This window comes from Numenius arquata, chromosome 9 (assembly GCF_964106895.1).
Source record: "Numenius arquata chromosome 9, bNumArq3.hap1.1, whole genome shotgun sequence".
NCBI classification, from domain to species: domain Eukaryota; kingdom Metazoa; phylum Chordata; class Aves; order Charadriiformes; family Scolopacidae; genus Numenius; species Numenius arquata.
The window spans coordinates 11,288,362-11,303,610 of NC_133584.1; the positions used below are offsets into that span (position 1 = coordinate 11,288,362).

The window sequence follows — 15,249 nt, forward strand, 5'->3', positions numbered from 1 at the left end:
AGGAACGAACTCAATTAGAGTACTACTTACTTAACCATTAACTAACTGATACCTCAGATAAGTAACTCTGACCATCACTACAGATTTGTCCCCACTTTTGTGTGGCAATGGCACAGGGGGAGAAACCACGTGTGGAATCATGTCAAACAAAATGATGAAGAACACTCATCCCAGTAGAGTAGACACTAGACCTGCACTGCACGTGGCAGAGGCAGGAACTGCTCCTTCCCAGGTTGTAACGATCAAAATGGTTCATACCTTGGACGCATATGCCTTTACCAGCATCTTTCACACAACCAACAGCGAGTTGCATGCACCCACCTGACCCTGGGATCTAGATCCCGGTTTTACTTTCACAAGTGTTTAAGTTTCACTTATGTTTCACTCAGTGCGAGACTCGGATCGGCATGGAGTACGAAATAATCTACTAAACGCTGAAATCGCAAAGAAACTGGGTGACCCCATTCCAGTGCCCTCCCAGTGACTGGGCTCCTCTCCAGCTGGTGCTGGTGTTCACCAGGCGGGTAACTCCCTGGAGATGCTCCTCCAAGGTCCCCAGTCCTCAGCATCCCTAACCCAGCACATGACAGCAGCAACTCATGCCACCAGCACGGCAAGTGAAGGGCCCTTTAAAAAACGCAATTAAAAAAACCCCTTTCTGGTAACATACTTTATGATAGAGTCACTAGAAATAAGTATAAATAACCTCAACAGGTCCTAGCTGAAGACAATCATTCCAAGTAAGAAAAATACAATCCAAAAAGCTCCACAAATTATTGTTTAGTAACTAAAAAGCAAATAGATCAAATCAGACCTGTACAGGGAAGACTTTTACAATTTTACATATACAGAGCTACAGTTATGCTTTCAAGCAGTAGCCATTTCTTTGAAATCTTTTCACTATATATAACAAATAAAATCAATTTTAAAATGGAGCTGAATTCAAGTCTTAAAAAAAAAAAAGTCAGATGACATTGCTTTGAACTCTTATTACCTTTTGTGACTCTGCTTTCCATCTTTATTTTCATTTTTTAATATGTATATAATTTGTTACCATAGCAGATTTTGACTCAAACATTGAATTGAGACAAAAAAGGGAAAAAGTTTGGCAGAAGGTGGGAAAATGGCCGATTATTAAACCTGGCTACATTTGGTACATAAAATACTGACACACAACGGTCTGGGCAAGAACAGTCTATTAGATTAGAGAGCTGACAAGGCTCCACACGCCAGTGACTCTGCCAGTGTGCCTATCCAAAAAGAAAACCAGTGTCAACAGTAATGTTTGGACCCTACCATGGTCAGATGTGGATGTATTTAGCTCTTAAATTTCAATCGCACCAGATGTGTGCAAGTGTGCAACTGCAGCCAGAGCTCATTTTCTTCAACCCCTTCAGGCTTTGCCTCAATTTCTTTCTCTACAAGTGTTCTTTGGAGGGCAAGAGATGTGTTTCAGGTGCTAAATTACAAAGCTTTCTATATGTAATGCAGCGAACAACACCAAATATATCTGGATGATAGGAAGTGCTTCTCTAAAGATGCAGCACTGAAAAGCTTATGCTTGAAGAGTTTATGTTGCATTAAAGATGGCAGCAGATACGGATTTCTTTTCAAATGCTATACACTAAAATTACCGTGCTTCCCCCAAGCCAGAGGATACCCACTGCTGTTGCTAGCTGGCATGATACTCCAGCTGTAACTACCTAAGGCCCCGGTCACACATTTCCTTATGGATTTGCAAATGGATTTTTAAGTAAAGTTTTCCAGAGTCCACAAAATCATGACCTCCACGCAGCGTAGAGCAGCAAATGTCCAGATGCTGGCAAGCATGGGTGATAGGATTTGTTTTCTTTTTAAGGCCAAGACAGATCATCTGGGCTGACCTCATACATAACAGTGCAGGGAATTTCACCCAAGATTTCTTACATCACACAAAAAATTTAGGAAAGCTGTACATCACAAGACTGGAAAGCTGCATAAGACTTTACAAAATCGGGAGCTCAATGGATACAATCACTCCATTTAGGATGATCAGAGTTGCTGGCCAAAATGAGCTCATCACACACATTCCAAAAAGCAGGATCCTTCTGTACATGAGCAGCAACAAATCTGACCATGACAGAATAAGCATTTCTTACACGCAGCATCTTGGAAACCAGAAATTGATGATGTTGCACTCCCCTATTTCTTACAATGCTGTTGAAGCTCATACATGACATAACACGCAGTTAGAATATATTGGTACTTATCAGAGATGCAGAATAAATCAAATACCCAATTGGCTAAGTCTATCACGGAGTCGTATGTGCAGTACAGAGCATCGTTCTTTGCCAACGCAGCTGACTGCATGAAATGTATGACCCTACTGCCCTCCTGGGATGCTTGGTTAAAGCCCCTGAAAGGACCTTAACTTCCTGACCTGGGAAGTCAAATATCAACCTTATGGTTATATTATTTTCATATGCTTTTTAATTTAAGAAGCTTTTAATAAGCATTTTGATTAAAGTCGGTTGCTTATTTGAATGTCTGATCCTTAAGATAGTGGCCAAATAAGCTTTCTTCCAACTTTAAACAAACATCTATCACTGAACAAGCATCAAGTTTCTGCCCCACAGTGATTAGTTTGTAAAGTCATAGCTGACTGAACACAAGATCTTTGAATGAAAGTCCCATTTCAACCATAAATGTAATAAAAAACAGCTAGTGTGCAAGTACATCCTGGCATGGATACCTACAATCTGGACAGCAGAGCCATTACCTCGCTGCGTCCAGCCCAGTCTTGAAGTAGCCATCAAACGAACAATTGTCCTTCCTCGGGAGGAACTTGTTCCAACCTACAACTGACCCAGGAGTCTGTGCATCTGAAAGCTCAAGGGTTACCTCCTGATCTGCAGGAGAAACTGATTTCTCTGCCAGAAGCAATCTTACATCTGCCCTGTTACTTCCAAGCTTTTCACAGACTTTCCACCTAAGCCTCACATCCACACGTGGACAAAGCCCAGGCCTGTTTATTCTCGGATCAGGTATGTGGTTTTTTTTTTGTCGCTGCCTCCTCAATGGCAACAGTGAACAACTCATACATCAGCCCATAATCTCAAACTACTGAACCACACCAGTGATTTTTCTATCATCTTTGAGATATTAACCCCCAGGCCTTTTCCAACAAATGCACCAAGACCCCAGAGCGTTTAATGCGATACTAAAAGGTTTGCTTTTCTTCCTTATTCATCTCTGATCCTTACAAGCAAGCTATGAATCCTCATAGATCTGAAGGTGAGACATGGATGACTGCTGGACTAGACACAGTTGGATGGATGCACCTTGCATTCTGTTTTCAACAGCAGAAGCTTGTGCAAAGAGACCTCCTTCACTGAAAGCAGGTAAGGGAGAGGGATCATCTTCCCTACGGCTGTTTTGGACACAGATTCAATAAAAGTGAAATTCTTCATCTCACTCAAAATGCTGGTATTAAAAAGAGGGACTAAAATATTGAATTTCAGACATCTCCACTACAGCATACTATTCTTGGGATTCTTCAGGTCCAACTTGCCCACCACACTCCAGGACACCACTATTACAGAGAGCATCTTAAATTCATCTTTAAACATCCAACTACTTGCGCTCAGTTTTCGCTGACCTTTTTTCCATAGCAGAACTGCTTCAGAAATTCAAAGACAGCATTTGCTTTCACTTAAAAAAGAAACAACAAATAGATACATAATTCATTCTAAGAAAAAAAAAAAAAAAAAAAAAAAAAAAAAAACAACCACAAAACAAACAAACAAACCAAAACCCAACCCCCCAAAAAATGTTTAGATTTGATAATGAAGGAGTACGCCTATGACATTTAGCACATCAGCCAAACTTGGTCAGCTAGAGCCCTTGGGAGGTATCCCTCTTGCTGCTCCAGGATTCACCAAAGCCTCCAAAGGAGGTCTTGCAATGAACATGCAGTAGGAAACCCACAAGTACACAGAACAATCCACTGGGAATTGGGTTTTTGGTGGGATTCCACAGAGGTCTGCAGTAGGCCAAGCACTCCCAATAATCTGAAACTAAATATTAAATCACTGGTAATAAAACTCGTGGATGACAAAGACTTGCAGAGCAGTCAAGTCCAATTGGTGAACAAGGTTGATCTGAATCCAGAATGCTTGAGAATAGCCAAAAATAAACTCAAATATCTAAGAATACGCAACAACGCCTGTGAATGGGTCTGCCTTGGAAATCGCTGACTGTGAAAAGAACGCGAACGATTCCTGACGAACAAAAATCTCGGCAATAGGATCAAAACAGAAAAGCAATCTTAGCTCTATAACACTGTGCTGGTGAGAGATGCCAGAACTGCGCAACGTGTATTTTCATAAGGATACTGGGGAAGAATGGAGATGATACAGCACAACACCTCTTCTCCCTAAATCTGTCAAAATCCAGCAAAATGCCTCATAGCAAGTAATTAAACTCAAAACGTGTAACTTATCCAGAGATTTTAGAAGTGACAAGCCATTAATTGTACCTCTCTTCACTGAGGCAGACAGATGATGCACAAAGCTCCTCATGCTGCTCTAGAAAGGTGCAGTAGATTCACCAGCAAGTGGAAGCTGAAGACAGACTCCTAGCAGGCAGGGAGCTCACATTAAGCAGGGAGGACTAAACACGGGAACAGCTATAAGGGAAATAAGGTCTTTAGCCCAAGGCTATCTCCTGAGGTCTGCAAACCAACACAAGATGCCTTTCTTCCAAAAAATACTTTGGTCAAACACAAGTTCTGCTTGAGCTGTAGACAAGTTATTATACTCAATACCAGGTAGGGAGACAAACTTTAGGTCAGAGTCATTGGTTCTCTCTGCAGTTGGGCCTTCATTAAGCATCGGGTTCGAGAAACAGAAATAGGTTAAAAGTGCTTATTTCAAAAGGAAGACAGCTGAAAACAGGGGCTTTGGACCAAATTACCATCTCACCGTTAAAAAGACCGTTGCTACCACAACACTAACACAAACACCACATTTCATACCAATACTGTGAACACCTGCATCTATTAGTCTCCCAGCTTTTGCCATATTAAACAGGCTTCACTTAAAAGCTGGTTCCCTAATGTTCACTCACGAGGGAGTAGGAACGGAGCCTGGCTAACATGAGGATGCTGTCACAGCTCATACACACATGCTAGAGCCAAGCTGCCATAAATATTGCAAGGAAGAGGTTTGCTTTTCTGAAAAGAGCAACCAAAGGCTGGCTTGCTCTAGCTCCTTCTTGGATAAAGAAAGGATGGCACTTCCAATAAGAGAAAAACCACCTGTCCCAATCACCTCTCCTTCTCTTTGTAATCTCACGTACAAACAGCTCTGGCAAAGACGACAACTCAGTAAAGGTGACTAGTCTCAGCAGGAGCTGTTATGGCATTACTTTTAAAATAACAATAAGGTTAGACTGGGGTTTTTTGGTTGAGGTTTAGGGCTGGATTTTTACTTTTTTTACAATCTTTTAATTCTAAATCACTGGAAACAGTTGCTAACAGCCCACAGGATAGCTATTTTATATTAAACAGCACCTTATAGTTTACATTCCAGGCATCAAATTGGATGCAATAATCATACAAACATCCAAACTAAAATCTCTCCCTCTCGATTAGGAAAAGGCTACTTGCTCCTCCCCAGTGGGCTCTGCTGTTCTCAGACATCACATGCAGTCACTGCAAAGCCATCCTGCCTGTGGATTCAAAGGGGTAAATGATCTGCATACACAAAGGCTTCTTGGAAACAGTGACTTTTCAGAGCTCTTCTCTGACTCGCTCCCACTGCAAGTGGTGAGAGGGGGGAGAGAAACAAATGAAATATAACGCGCATGTTTTCAAAACAAAATACAGAGATGGATCTGCAACACGCCTATCAAACCTATTGAATCCCCAAAGCCATCTCCCCTGCCCTCACCAGCTTCCTGCATCCTCTCTCCTCAGACTAACCTGCAAAGTGAGTTAATTCAAGTCATCAGGCTGGTCATCCAGGTTTATTCCAGCCCAAGCAGACATGGCAGACAGCCCTACATCCAGGTTTGACAGGCAGCTGCACAAGTAATAGCCTAAACTGCAGTAAAAAAAACATATCTCCAAACAGCCACCTTTTCTCACTACTTTGTCCTGCTTCCACCAATAAACCTCATTCCTGAACAGTTCACTCATCTCTGTGCTTCAGGCTGTACTTAAACAAGTACATCACAAGTTACAGTGTGTCCCCTCCAAGTCCATCTCAAGACCTTCTCCTACCACCTTGCACAAATAACCAGAATAACAAGTGGAAAAGCATCGACAGGGAAAATTCTCAAGACTGACCTTTCTGAATCCTAAAGTCAAAACAAGAACTGTCTCCTCACCGTGTATCTCCACTCTCTATCTGGTCTCTGACCTATCATTTGCCTCTGAAGCTCCCCGCTCACATTGCCCTGGCCCTCATCCCACACCTACAGTCTGCTTCCAAACATGTTTATCAACACTTCATTATCACCGAGCAGGAGACAGTTGCCTCTGCCCCTGTCCCTCCTCAAGTCTACTCCTGCCTTCACTCCCTTGCTGCCACCTCCCTGTGGTCTCCCCGGACTCTTCTCTTCCGAGTCTGGCTCTTGCACTGCTGCCTGTAGGACACACAGTCCTAGATCAGCACCACGTTTCCCTTGGGTTCGTTTCATCTGGTTCTACCAACAGGATAAATTAAACAGCTCCATCTGCATGCTCCTGCCTTTTGTACCCTCTAACAACTGCTGAGAAGCAGGAAAAGAAAAAGTTGTCAGAAGCAGCTGCTCCCTGCTCAGCGCAGGTACCCCACAGGCTGTGGCACCGGTGGGGTGGATCACACCACTCCAAAACTCCAAAAAGGAGTCACTCTGCAGCATGTAGAGGAAATATCTGAGCTCCAAGTGGACCCCTTGCCCAAAGCTGCTTTGAAAACAGAGCTGGAAAAGGCTCAAATAGGCCCCTGGTTGGTCTGTACAACCCTTCCCAAGGGTTACTTGGGAGATACCTCTGAGAGGTATCTCTCTGGGCTTGGGGGGATTCATGCTTCAGAGCTGCTCTGTGATATTTAGACATGCTGAGGGTAACCATTCCAAGGAAACGTGGGGAAGGGCAGTGTCCCTATGCCCACTTGCAGGGAACACTGTACAATCTCCTTTGTAGACGAGCCAACCTAGTAAGGACTCCCAACAGCATTACAAAGAGCTGTGTATTATTATAGCCAGCTCAACAAACTTGTTCCACACTTTCCACTCCTGCCACCACCCCCAGGATTTGATTTGGTGCTAAAAAAACAGCCTCTATTTTCAGAATACCTATTGCTATTGCCCTGACCTTCCCACACACATTCCCCAAAACACCGGAGTCCCTGGAGCAGGAGCGATACAGCAAACACCCCATGTTCCAGCCATGGCTTCCCAACCCACGTGCTGTTCTTATATGCAGCTATATGTTGTCAAATAGTGGTGAATACTCAGCCATAGAGCATCATCTGTACAGCAAACCTCTCTAGTGAAAAAAGTTTGACCCCGGGGAGGTGCAAAAGATGTAGTTCAGCATCCAGCCTTTAATAACACCCAGGAATCCACCTTCTCCTACACACTCACAAAATCCGACGAGGCACATACAGCTCCTCCATCTCCTACAAGCAAACTCTTTTCATAAAAGAGGCCCTTAAAACTGGCAGCCTCCCTGCTGGACCCCAGCGAAATGTTCCTTGTACCTTGGGTCTTTGTATTGCCTGCTCCTCGCAAGACCTCCCACTTTGGTGCATCTCATGAGCTGTGTGTTGCACTCCAGGCCACAGCGAACTGGAAACAAGAGTGTAATGCACAGGCCCCAGCTATGAGCTTGCCAGAACATATTGGTTTGAAACATCACAGAAAATATTCGGCTCCATATTTTCAACAGTAGCCAGGAAGAAAATGCATGGAACAATTTTGAGAACTGTTTTTCAAAAGTCATTTAAATCAAATTATGCCCCGTCCACACTGGCAGCAAAACCCTCTCTACTAACTGGAACTGGTTTTCTTTTCTTTGCGTGTGTGTTCTTTTCTTTTTGGTTTAACATATTTTTTTTAATAAAAACTGTCTCCCAGCCATCTTTTTCTGGTAATGTGGACAGGCACTGCAACACTACAGGAATGGGTGCCAGGACAAAACCTATGATGCACAGTCCCTAGAATAAATCACTCAAGAGGGGTGGATTAGAGGAAGAGAGCAACATAAGGTTACATCTTCAAAGGTATGATTCTCTGAAATCACTGCATTTTCAGCAAACTACTGCAGAAAGATATCCAGTTTGTATCTGATCTAAAGAAGCAGACAGGCTTTTGGACTATTTGCAACTATAAGACAATACCATGAATCAATATATATTTTAAAAGGTGTAATTATTACACAGTGCTTGCATGTAATCAGAAAAGAATCTACTTGTGCTGAGTGTGTATCATTTGAAAGCTGCGATGCCAAGCAAATCCACACGGTTGGCTCGCACAAACCCGAAGTATTATCCATTACTGCCTTTTTTTTTTTTTAAACAATACAAGTATGTATGAAAAACATATTTCCTGGAAACAATGATACTCTTTGAAGACTTATTCAACATTTCATAAACTGAACAAGCCTGTACCCGCACGTGCCCGTAAGAGGAAAGTGGGTTGACAATGCAAACTAATCGAAATGTACTGGAAGGGCTATCCAAGATATTTGCATACCTATACCTCCCAAGGCTATATAGGATTGAAGCTTTGTTCAGAGCTATGTAAAAATTATTTCCCATGTGTCTACAAAAATCTCTTACTGGTGATCAACACTTTAACTCATCAAGGCAGGAAACAAACAAATCAACCAAGAATTAACATGTTGGGGCTCGTGCCTTAAGCCCCTCACTTTATTTTTTTTGTTCCTTTTGATGGGGCTCCGAGTGCCAGCTCCCAGGGGTCTCAGCCCTGCGCATGTTTTGACACACTTTCAAAGCCCAGAATGGTACACCTGGGACAAAGCACACACTGTTCAGGAAGTGCATGGGGGCCAAGAAAAGCAATAGAAATTTCCACAGTTAACTTGCATTACTGGTTGCCAATAAGCCTCTTATTATGAAAACCCATAATTGGAAACTGTCATATTACAGAACAATTTATGGAAGTTTTCAAAGTATATATGCCCCACTGGGAACTTCCTTTGACTGGTGTGTTCCATCAGCCCAGGCCTGCTGACTTATTCACACAGTGGGAGAAGAGCATCAGGAACCTGAACAAGTCACTGCTGAAGCGTCACCAAGACTCCTACTCTAGGAGTGCCTCAAATAGTTCTTCGCTCCTTAGTCTTTCCAGTCATCCATCTTTATGGCTGCATTCAGTCTACAGCTGGACTGACCCATCTTTATTTAATTTTATTTTCTGCAGGAACATTCTTGCACTTATATTGTGATCAACTGCCCCTTTGAGGACAACCAAGGCGAAACACAGCTGCTCCGGGCTGAGTGCATCCCACTATCCCTCAATCCCATCAAATGAGCTCGGCAAATTTACTCCTACTCCTACAGTCTCTACCTTGTCACATCAGGGAAACTGGCACCTACATTAATTCCTAAATCAGTTTTTAATTGTATTAAAATATGGCTCCAACCAAGAACAGCCAAATCCCCCTCCCCCCTGCAACGCCAGCATGATACTATTAAAGTAAACCACACAAAACCAGTCAGTGCTTCCTTTGTAAATAGTCATGTTTTGGTGTGAAGGCAAATGGATTTCATAACATGGGCTAGAGATGCATCCCAGGAAACTTGAGAGACTTTTAGCAACAGAAGACTGGAAGTCCACTTTAACACTACATTTTCCATACAGGCACCAGCAGGTACCATCTGCCAGAGTGGTTTCTCACTATGAGCAGCTTCATTCTCTAGGAAATGGGTTGAGACATCAACTGACCCTCAGGTTAGCTGTATTTTGGCATGCTGCGCTGCTGCCAGATCCAGTCATGCACACCAAGACCACTGTGAATTCAGTACCATTAACCCATCACCCTGGGACGGGCACTGACAAGGCTCTGTGCTCAGGGGAAGCTGTGCCAGAACAGGGACAGCCACAACTGAAGAGGACCACCTGCAGAGGAAAAGAATTGGAGGAGATAATCCCTGCAAGGATGTTAAGTCAGGGAAAAGAAAATCAGATGATTCAACTGGGAATAAAAGATAACAGCTTCCTCTGCTGTTGAGAGCTTTCTGTGTCCCTTGAAGTCATTTCTGAAGAGACGACAAGCTGTGAGCCAAACATATTCCTTCACACTTGGTATCAGCAAATTCTGATTCTGGGCAGCATCTCACTGCAACATAAAGCACCAAGTGCCTGTGAGGGAGAAGAAGGAGATGACAGCAGCACATTCTGCTCAAAGATTCCTGCAAATACACAGGCTGGGTTTTCAGACTGGGAAGGTTCCTCACCTGTGACCTAAACCTGCTACAAATCCATTTATTTGGGCTTCTTGACTTTAGAGACCATTTCACTCAAATGCACAGAGGAGTCCTTGAATGCCTAGTTAGAAAGCACAGGCGGGACCTGCCTTCATATTAAATCACTATTACAGCCAGGCAATCCCAGACTTCCATAACTATCTTAGATTCTCAACAGGTTCCTTATGAAGTGCATAAGGAAAATAATCCTGCTTTCAATCCCCCATGACTTTTGGTAAGTCATTCAAACCATCTTGCCTACTTAGCACTACTTGACGCTGTGCTGGGCAAATCTACATATTCTGTCCTGAAGACGTTACAGCTGAATTTCACACGGCTAGCAAGGCAGAGTCCAAGTGTGAAAAGAAGGCTGAAAATAGCGAAGCAGCTGTGGAAAAGGCACACACACAAATACCTGACAGTTTTCATAGATTAAGTATCTTGGGTTGCTCTGCTTCTTGGGTATCAAAGCAAGAGCATGTCAAAGAAAAGCACATTAAGGCAGTCGGAGGAGGCAGGTGTCCCAGGAGAAAGGGGGCGGGGAGGGTATTTCTCCATTCAGAAAATGAGAATGATATTTAGTTTACATGCAGATGTGAGGATTAATATTTCCAAACACTTCACCTAGGTTCAAAGCATTACTTAACTCCTGGGGGCTTATCAGAAACACTAACACACCAGTCAGCTTATGAATGGAGGGAGGCTTTCTCTCTTCTTCCCACCCAGGGAAAAAGGCTTAATCACACAGACCATGATCAGGGTTTCACAACCACAGATCTGACTTTCAGAGCAGGTACTCCCATAACCGAAGGGCAGCGTTAGTTTATTTACAGCTGCTGGTTGAAATTAAGACAGCATAGAAACAAATGTCCCACAGTTCCAAAACCAAAGCACCAGTTCTTTTTTTTTGTCGTCGGGAGAAAAATTCTTAATTCTACACATAGAGCTAACAGGCTTATCACTGTTATAACGGGCTAATCACAGCAATTATTGAATTCCTATTTAAAGATGACCTGAGACATCATTCTGATGTATTACACCTGGAGATATCATTAGAACAGCAAAACAGAAGGAAAGTCATTAATGACTCCATAGTTATAACCACAGTAGAGCTACCTCCTCATAAGTTTCAGGCACGTACTAATAAGAATTTTTAACAATTTGGTTATCCACGCCTATCCAAAATTAGTTCAGACATTGGTCAAAACATTCAAAACTGAAATTTCAACAGTTTAGAACCAAATTATCCGATTCTGAAATGTTTAGGTAATTGTCTAAAAAATAACATACAACTAAAATTTTAATAAAAATTTCTCCACCGAACTCACCTCCAGAAGCAAACCTAGGTCACCAAGGTGCTCTCCATAACTGCCTTTCTACTGTGACTTTTTCCTATGATGTACCTTCATCTATACACACACAACAGCAATGGTACCAAAGAACTAATCTCTTTCTAAAAGTGAGTCACAAACTTGCCACAACAGAAGACACACTGGGAGGGAAAGGCACAAGAGCACGGTAACTGGTCTGTGTCCAGGGAATTGGTATGTCTGTCTTTTCCTGCTGGAAGGCAAGGAGATGCCCATTGAAGGCACAGGTTCCACACACCTCTCTCTCTGACAAAACGCGTCCTTTCCAGGGTTATTTGTTTCCTACTTGTGCTCAGCTGCCCCAGTCAGAACCAGGGACACATCACGCCGAGTGCTGCACCAAAACACGTACAACATTGTTAATGCTCAGCAGAACTTTGAGGAAGTTTTTATTAAAGACAAAATGCATTAACACGGGGGAACAGATGAGAACAAGCAAGTTACACACAGATTGCTTTTGAAAGGAGCCCATCTTAATGGAAGTTACAGCAAACTAGGGGCCCAAGGTGTAGTAAAGATGCGGCTTGAAACAGATGGGTGATGCTCAGCATTTTGCTGAGGACTTATATTGCTGCAGTGTTTTCTCTCCTTCTAGTGAAAACAACCAGTATCACCCGGTTTCATCCTGAAATGGCGGCAGAGAAACAACTGCTGGCATTTGCGTCATACAGATCTGCTCACGTTACCTAGTGACGAATCTTATTAAAAAGCAAGCACCTCAAGCAAAATGTCTATAGCTCACTTCGCTTGCGTTTACCTTCAGCAACACTGTATGCTTCATTAAATTTCGAAGCAGTGTTTATTAGGAGAGTAAAACACATCAGCATCCTTCACCAGGCTTCTTAGCTTATTTTCATGACGTCAATATTCAGGTTTATTTAATTCAGTGAAAATATACATTGATTAAACATGGTCTCAGAGCATCTCCTGCAGCACTGAAAAATGCAGTAAATAGGAATGACATATTTTTACTTCTTTCCCTCAGAATAGAAGATTTACCATTACCATAAACAAGGTGTATCTCACCTTTGCAACCAGCAATTTAAAAAGCTTCTTCCTGCAGCAAGCACTGGGAAGGACTGGCCACCTGAGAGTTTCCTGCTCCTTGATGCCAAGTACCCTCTGGTCTGTTTTTCCTGCCTGGCCATGAATGCTGTTCTATCAAAAGCTTTTCCACAGGATAAACCAAAAGTTGAGATCAATTGTTATAACTCAATTTAAAATTTAATGCAGAGCCAGGGACTAAGACTGGGGGGTTTCTGTTGTACTACTTCTCAACGAGCTGAGTACCACTAACAAGAGATTTCAGTGTATAATTCTCCTCTGTAACCTCAACTTACAAAGCAGTCCAGGTTTTCCTTCCCTCTCTCAAAATTCATTAAAAAGCCTTATTCGAGCTGAGATTTTGTATACAAGTTTTCTGCCAAGAACAAATTTTTACAACAGAGTTTTAAGGTCCTTAAAAAAAAAAAATCCAGAAATTTATGATGGAAATAGTGACAGTGCCCATAATCACAAGTACAGAAACATTATTGCGATAGGTAGTTCATATCCCATCCAAAAAGAAAGGAAAAGTTGGTCTCTCAATCAAATTCCACATTCATTCTGTAACAATGGCCAGTAATGAGATCAGTAAAAACAGGTGCAAACAAAAAAGTACTGGGGATTTAAACAGTGATGATGGCAGCATAAAGTCACCACCTTGGTCATTAAACTCTGATTGCGCAAGATTTTTTTTTTAGAAAGTCTTGAATTACTTAATAACTCATTTCTCCTGGGCAAGCTCTTCTCTTAGTGGTCACCACAGGCTAACTTGGCAAATCTTTCAATAGTGCTTCCAAATCCTAATAGCTTGGCCATTCCCAGAAATTATTAGTATACTGATTTATACTGAGTTTTGTCCATTTTATCTCTTGGCTCAGCCTGAAGAAGCCCCTCGCTATATATGTGTGGCTCAGCCACACAAAAGCCAGCTCTTTCCCTGCTGACAGACTCAAGCTCTGTCCTGCCGCTTGCCATGAGTTCTCCTCTCTGCCTCAGGATAAACTTTGCATTCCAGTAAGAAATGGATGGCTGCACGCCGTAACGAACAGAACCTCACAGGCTGTGCAAAAGCAGGGATGAGCGACCCAGGACACTGCCTGGAAGAGTTATACCTCAAACGGAAAGAATCAGTGCCCACCTGTAGCAATATATTCCTCCTAGTATTCTGAACACACTCCCAGTTCTCTTAAATATGCAGCAAACACCGTAAGGCAAAGTAGAAATACAAGAAAAATTATGCTCCAGGTTGCGTTACAGAGGTACAAAGCTGAGGTGCTAATGGGCCACGTGGGGAAGCACCGGAGCCCTGAGCACCACAGCATCAAGCGTTAACCCCATTCAACACTCTTGCAAAATGAATCTGAGAATGGCAAAATTCAGAAGCACGGCTCAAAAACATGTGACTGTGAACTGGCCTTGACACTTGCTTATGTCATTAATAAAATATTTAATATATGAAGAACTCTGGGTCTCCAAAAGTGCCTTAACCGGCGCTGAAATGTGTTAGTCATCCAACAAGAACTCTCACTTCAACACTGGAAATTACAGAACAAGGAAGTCAAATCAAACCTTTACAAGGTAGCCAGCTCAAATGCTAAGTCTGGACCGTGCTACCTGCAAACATTCATTACTAAAAATCACAGATTGCTAGGCTTTTTTACCAAAAAGGAAAGGAGTATCTCTCCCTTGCAAAAATTGTATACAATTTTCAGGCTCTGAGACAGGCAGCTACACTGGGCTTTCAATATGCTCATTAAACGAGCCCAGTAAATTCAAAACTGCTTCAAACAGATCTGCTGAACTCAAAGCAATCTTCACCTGTTCAATCTTCCCCTCTGGGTAATACTAAGTATGGGATGACATTTAATGTTTTTCCTTACTTGGAAAAAGTTATTTCAAGAGTATCTACAGAGGTAAACGCTAATACAGTAAATGTGTTACTGATAAATTGTTTAAGCAACTTGACAAAAGAAAAAAGGCAAATTTGCACCCAGAAAAAAAACAAGTTATTCCAGAAAACTGAGAAAAAAAAAAAGTAAATTTGTATTCATTACAATTACTTAAGTATCATTTAATTAAGCTGTTTCCTTAACAACTTCTGGCATTTAACTTAAGAGGTCTTGAAAAGTATGTTCTCGAAACTCCACAAGTGACAGGACTAAAACTCAGCTCTACTTCATCACAGGGAACTTTGGAAAGCTGCCTCTGGAAGCAGTACCACTGCTCTGCAACTCAACAACTGAGTTTATGTTTATCTTGTAACAAAAGAAAAAGTTAGCCCTTTCATATACACACACTTTTAAGATAACAGGATTTTCTTCACAGCTTCAAGTTAGGCACTGATGTACTTTGTTATGATTAGTTTTATCACGTTGAAT

The 15,249-nt window shown here is 42.2% G+C and overlaps 1 protein-coding gene across 1 annotated transcript in view; it reads right to left on the reverse strand.

Annotated features, from left to right (window-relative positions):
• The window catches only part of DIS3L2 (DIS3 like 3'-5' exoribonuclease 2), a 197,117-nt gene that overhangs the window by 137,043 nt on the left and 44,825 nt on the right, over positions 1–15,249 (reverse strand). The gene's annotated exons all lie outside the window — the stretch shown is intronic.